The 6,271-nt window shown below is 45.6% G+C and overlaps 1 protein-coding gene across 19 annotated transcripts in view; it reads right to left on the reverse strand.

Annotated features, from left to right (window-relative positions):
* PCM1 (pericentriolar material 1) overlaps window positions 1–4,215 on the reverse strand; it is a 46,731-nt gene extending 42,516 nt beyond the window's left edge. For 9 of the 19 annotated variants that reach the window (XM_054203550.1, XM_054203557.1, XM_054203556.1 and 6 more), the window contains exon 1: window positions 3,889–4,109. The gene's annotated coding sequence lies outside the window, so the exon portion shown is untranslated. The other 10 variants (XM_054203562.1, XM_054203559.1, XM_054203561.1 and 7 more) reach the window with 7 other exon arrangements.
* Window positions 4,216–6,271: the final 2,056 nt, after the last annotated feature.

Genomic DNA, 6,271 nt, shown 5'->3' on the forward strand with positions numbered 1-6,271 from the left:
TCTCGATTTTCCTCATTTTACAAAACACTATCTAGTACTTGGAAAGACTGCTTTGTGATTCATAAAGCCTGCACTTTCAGGTCCAGGGTGATGTCCATTCAATACAGTAAGTGACTTCGGAGACCTACTATGTCAAACTTTCGCATTTATTTCAATACTAAGATGCCAACAACAGAGCACTGAAGGCACAGAAAATAGACATCAATTAAAGGATTTTTACTTTCTTTACTACAGGTTAAGTTATTTAAGTAGTGAATGCCATGCCACTTACATTATACTTTCTAGCAAAACCAAACAAAATAATTTGAGTTTCCTGGAGCTTTGCTGCTCTCTAATAGTGACATTCTGTGCAATATAAAGCAATCTACATCTTAAAGTCTTCACTTTCACTTCTAGTTTGACATTAGTAATAAAAGTTGTTAAAGCCAAAAGATTGGAAACAAAGTATTCCTTTATAGCAGTAAAATTAGATTAGTCTGTTGAAAAAGATGAAGAATACATAACTGTGTATACTCTCAGGCTGCAACAAAAATTGTGTAGCCTAAGTGCTGCTGGCAGAGTTCCACCACACAAGCTACAAACTTTTTTTTATAACAGCTATGAAGTTCCATTACAGACGTAGAAGAAAAACAGTCTTGCAGAGAATTACATTTTCCAGTTATTTTTAACTGCTATGTTAGGACATGATCCTAGCTTTAAGTGCAAAAAAAAAATTTAAAAGACCATTTATTTTTAAAGATTTTATTGCAACCTATCTACTATTAAATTTCATACTAAGATGTCACACAGTGCAAGTGAAGAAGTCACCTAAAACTCAAGATTAAGAAGTTATCTAAGGTGGTTTCTTTTTATAATCACTTCCAGGAAAAGAAAAAATAAATCCTGAACTAAGTTTAAAAGCTTTACTACTACACCTATCTTGCTTAGGTACAGCATTCAATCAAAATCACACAGTACAGCCCTCTCAGAAGGTGCTCTTGCACAAGGCAGTGCTTTTATGCAAACACAGTCTATTACTATACCATTAAGGAAATGGGATCTACTGGGTATGCTCACTGTACCATAACCACATCTCCACTCAGCTGTGTGCCAACCTAAGTCACGCTAACACAGTTAGGAGTAATTCAGCTTGTGCATCTCACAATCAGCATCATAACACAGGTACAATTAAGCGTCTGCTACTTTGGGAACCAGCAGATCTGTGCACTACTGTCCTTAACAGATTTATTCATTCTCTCTCCTTCGTCGCAACAGAAGTGTCTACTAGACTGTGCAATCGAAGGGCACCACCTACAAACTAGCTAGCCAACAAACAAAACCGAAATTAAAAAAAACACAGATGAGTTCTCAATTGGATAAGCTCCCTGATCTGGCTAAACTTATGACTATATAAGAATTATCTGTAGGCTCAAGGAAGGCAAATAAAAGCCATGTCATCAGGAGGAGCAAAACCAGCCAGATCAACTGTAAAACCACACCTTCTATGCAACTTTCACTCAGGTGAACTGTCAGATTTATTTAGAAAATAAGAACACAATGCCATTTCACGTTTTGTTTTCTTGTAAAAGCAGAAGCATCCCATGACAAGTTCGCAGGGAAGCTCTCCTGCCAACTCAAGGTAAATTTGACAAGCATTCAAAACAAATACATAGTTATCAGTTTAGCTTATTTTAGAAAACAGCTATGTTTTGTAAGAACTTTCTTCATTTACAGATAAACTGTTCTGCTTTGTAGATGTGCAAGACCCAACATTTTAACTGGTACTCTATCCTGACCTATGCCACTAAGCATAATGAGTTCATCTTGACAAGATTAGAGGCCATCTGGGTTTATAGTCCAATTCAGTAAGCTGTTTCCTCACCATCATGTTATATAATTCTACAAAAACCATAGCAAAAGAAGTTTTTCCCTACCCTCCACTGTAACAACAAGAAGTGGCGATATTTCTCTTTACATAATAGAAACAGCTTTTGTGAAAGTTTTAAATTAAATAAATGTTAATAGTTATCTTCAACTATCTTTGCTGTAAGAATCTCTGATTATCTCTGAAGTAAATTCATGGCCACAGATGGAATATTCTGAATAATATTCTCAAACAAGGACACTAGGCATATGCCAATGCACCCTACTAAATACAGCTCAAAAATAACAATATCCTGATCACTTCCAGCAAGCGGATTTTCAAGTGTTCTAACAGAACTATGCCCTTCCCAGAGAGCAAGTCTCTAAACTTTCATACTATAGTCTGTGATATTTCCAAATGAGTTATATTCAAGTGAGTTTAAGATCACAGAGCTATGCTGATATTTTACCCCTTCAACTCAGTTAAAAACACAAAGAGGTTCAGCTAGCTTTTTTCTTAGAGATGAAACTCCCGTATGAAGCTATGCTTTTCACCTCCCCACACACATTTCATTAATTAGTATTTTTTCTTACTTTGCATTTACCAGCTATTTCCAGAAGAAATCCTCTTATAAAAGCTTTGGTATCCTCTCTGTATGCTATTTCTGCATCTAGCAACCCATTACCAATCTTAGTTTCCTGCACATTATAGAATCTGTATATAAACACTATTCAAGCATGTGCACACTGCCTTACATTTACTAGGGACTTAGAAAAAAAAAAAAAAAAGACTTTCAAGTATATTTTCTACAGAAATAATAACTAATCTTAACATGTAAGATTACAGTCAAAACATGTAAGATTGTAGTCAAAACACATTTTGTACACGTAACAGCAATACGCAAATTGCTCAAAAGTATCACTACAAAACATGCTAACAATCAAAGACACATATTTTAAACAGCTTATTTTTAACAGCAGAGTTGGTTTTCGCATTGTTTCCCTATAGCATTCACGTGAACTGCAAGAGCTCTGTAGAGCACTTAACATTGCACATAGAAATTTTTGAAAACTACAAATTAAATGGAAAACAAAAAGTTGTAGAAAGCCACCATAAAGCTGTAAAGACTGAAAATGGGATCAAACTTTTCTTTAAGTCTAGCTTTTGAAGACATGCGCTCCTCACTGAGCATTAACTTAGCATTAGCTCATTAAATGCCTATGCAGAGTATTGCCAACCATACAGTATCACCGCACAGGAGCAGAAAACGTCCTCTCGTTGCACCAGAGCCCCCTCACCAGCAAGGAGCCAGGAGACCTGCAAACTCAAACACCCGGACCAAGGGAGCGATAGAACCATAGAACTGTCTAGGTTGGAAATGACCTTGATCGAGTCCAACCATCAACCTCACACAGCCAAAACCATCATTAAACCATGTCCCTCAGCACCACACCTACACGTCTTTCAAATACCTCCAGAGATGGTGATTCCACCCCTTCCCCGCGCAGCCCGTTCCAATGCTTGACAACCCTTTGGGTGAAGAAATTTCTCCCTAATAACCAGTCTAAACCTCCCCTGCACTACCAGCCTACCGAGCCCTTCCCGGGCGGCTCTCCCCGCCGCCGACGCTGCCTGCGGACCGGGTGACCCCCGGCGGCTCTGCCCGCCCAGCCGCTGCCTGAGGCGGCCGGAGCCGGTGGGGAGGCGGCGGAAAGCCCGCTCCTTCCCGGCGCCAAAACCCGGGGCATCGGAGGGGGAGGGATGGCGGTAGGCGGGCTCTCCTCGAAGCGCCTCAGGCAAAACGGCGGCCGTTGCCACAGCCCCGCCGGCGTCTCCTTGGAGAGCGGGTAACGCGCCCTTCCCGGGGCGAGGGGCCGACACCCGCCCGCCCTGCTGACACGGCGAGGCGAGGCCGGGCCTGCCGCTCCCTCACCCCTCTCCTCGGCGGCCGGCCGCCCAGCCACACGGGCCCACAGGGTCGCCAAGGCCGGGCCCGGCCTCTCCCTCCCCGCGAGTGCAGGCTGTGGGGGGAGAGGGCGGCTCACCCCGCGGCGGAGGGGAGGCCACCCAGGCCTGGTTTCTCCTCCACCGCCGTTCGCTACCTCGCCGCCCGGCCGAGGGCTTCGCCTTCCGGCAGCGGCCTGCCTTCGCTGAAGGCCGCGGAAGGGCGCTGGCGGACGGGGCTGGGGGGACTCACAGCACTGCCTCAACGGCCGCCGCCATCTTGGCCGCCACTGCGCCGAGGGGTGCGGGAGGCGGCCCCCAGCGGACGGATACACACCGTTACCTAGTAACCTCCGCCCGCATCATGCCCTTCCGCGCTGCGCATGCGCTGCCCGCCCCGGCCCTTCCCGCGCTTCCCTGCGCGCCGCTGTCTCGGCGAGGGGAGCGACCGAAACTCCAAATCCCAGAGTGCACTGCGCGAGGCGCGAGCCCACGCCCGCCCGCGGGGGCGCAGGTCCTTCTGGGAACGGTAGTTTTCCAGGCGGGGCACCGCCCACGCCCCCTGACAGGGTCCGCGCGCGTCCCCCGGCGGCCTGAGGCGGGTTGCGAGGCGTCGGGCTCGTTTTACTGGTAAAATGAAATAGGGAAACGATGATGAACTCTATAAATGACGTTACCTGAATGGAAGACTAGTAAATAATAGAATCATAGAACAATAGAATGGTTTGGGTTGGAAGGGACCTTAAAGATCATCCAGTTCCACTCCCCTGGCATGGGCAGGGACACCTCCCACCAGACCAGGTTGCTTAAAGCCATGTCCAACCTGGCCTTGAACACCTCTAGGGACGGGGTATCCACAACTTCTCTGGGCAGCCTGTTCCAGTGTCTCACCACCCTTATAGTGAAAAATTTCTTCCTGATACCTAGGCAAAATCTCCCCTCTTTCAGTTTAAAACTGTTACACCTTGTCCTATCACTACGTGGCCTTGTGAAAAGGCCCTCTCCGACTTTCCTGTAGGCCCACTTTAGGTACTGGAAGGGCCTATAAGGTGTCCCTGGAGCCTTCTCCAGGCTGAACAACCCCAACTCTCTCAGCCTGTCCTCACAGCAGAGGGGCTCCAGCCCTCTCATCGTCTTTGTGGCCTTCCTCTGGACCTGCTCCAGATCCCTGTTGGTCCATGTCCTCATGTTGGAGGCTCCAAAGCTGGACGCAGCGCTGCAGGTGGGATCTCACCACAGCAGCGTAGAAGGGCCTGCTGGCCATGCTGTTCTTGGTGCAGCCTAGGATATAATTGGTTTTCTGGGCTGCAAACACACATTGCTGGCTCACGTTGAGCTTCTAATCCACCAACACCCCCAAGTCTTTCTCCTCAGGGCCGCTCTCAACCCATTCTCCGCCCAATCTGTGTTTGTGCTTGAAATTACCGTGGCAAATCACATAAAATCCTAACCGTGGATGAGGATCAGATCCCGTCCTCATTTGGAGCAGTATTGACTTGCAGACTCTGCTTCTCTCTGTGTTTGGTCTCCTGTAAGAAGTCACAGCCGAAAATGCAGTGGTGAAAAGATGGAAATCAGTGTAGTATGTTCTGCCTTTATTCCTTTTTTTTTCTGCAACGTCATTATTCCTGTTTTGCTACTTGCTTTAGGGCCTGTGCTTTACTGTTATGCTGCAATCATCCGCTTACTCCAGCCAGATAAACTTGTATTTAGCAGAAGTTCTTGTTGTTAGTCCTCAGGGGGCTGGACTTGCACAGTACACTCAGGACTTTTGATTTTTGTTTCAGTAAAGTTGATAGCATTTATATTTCTTTCATTTGAGGGGATTGCCCCTCATTGTCAGGATGGGAAAAATGAATTACCATTTTCAGCATTTCCATTACACTGAGTTTCTAAAGCAGAAGCATTAAATATTCACATAGGCCTCACAATTCATCTTGGGTGAGAAACACTCTACTGGTACTACATGGTAATGTAGGTAACCCCCCATCTCTGCCATATTAGTACTGATACCAATGTATTTTGCTGCACCAAAAAATAAATGACACATGAATCTATCTGTAATTCAGAAAAGGAACTAAAGAATTCGAAAACCTGTGAAATAAAAATGTTTCAATAAAAATATCATTGTTTTCTCCAGCAGATGCCCCTGTTTCAAAGGAATAGCTTTGGACAACATGTAGTGCGTGAAAGAGGTGAGCGTAAGAGTGCCTGTTACAGCAGCATGTTTCTCCCATTTCTACCATGGCCTACACGAACTGTATATCCATAACTCGGGCCACGAGGATGATCAGAGGGCTGGAGCACCTCTCCCATGAGGACAGACTGAGAGAGTTGGAGTCATTCAGACTGGAGAAAAGAAGGCTCTGAGGAGACCTTATAGTGGCCTACCAGTATCTTAAGAGTGCCTACAAGAAAGCTGGGGAGGGACTTTTTAGGCTGTCGGGTAATGGTAGCACTAGAGGGAATGGATTAAAACTAGAG

Source organism: Rissa tridactyla, chromosome 5 (genome assembly GCF_028500815.1).
Source record: "Rissa tridactyla isolate bRisTri1 chromosome 5, bRisTri1.patW.cur.20221130, whole genome shotgun sequence".
NCBI lineage: Eukaryota > Metazoa > Chordata > Aves > Charadriiformes > Laridae > Rissa > Rissa tridactyla.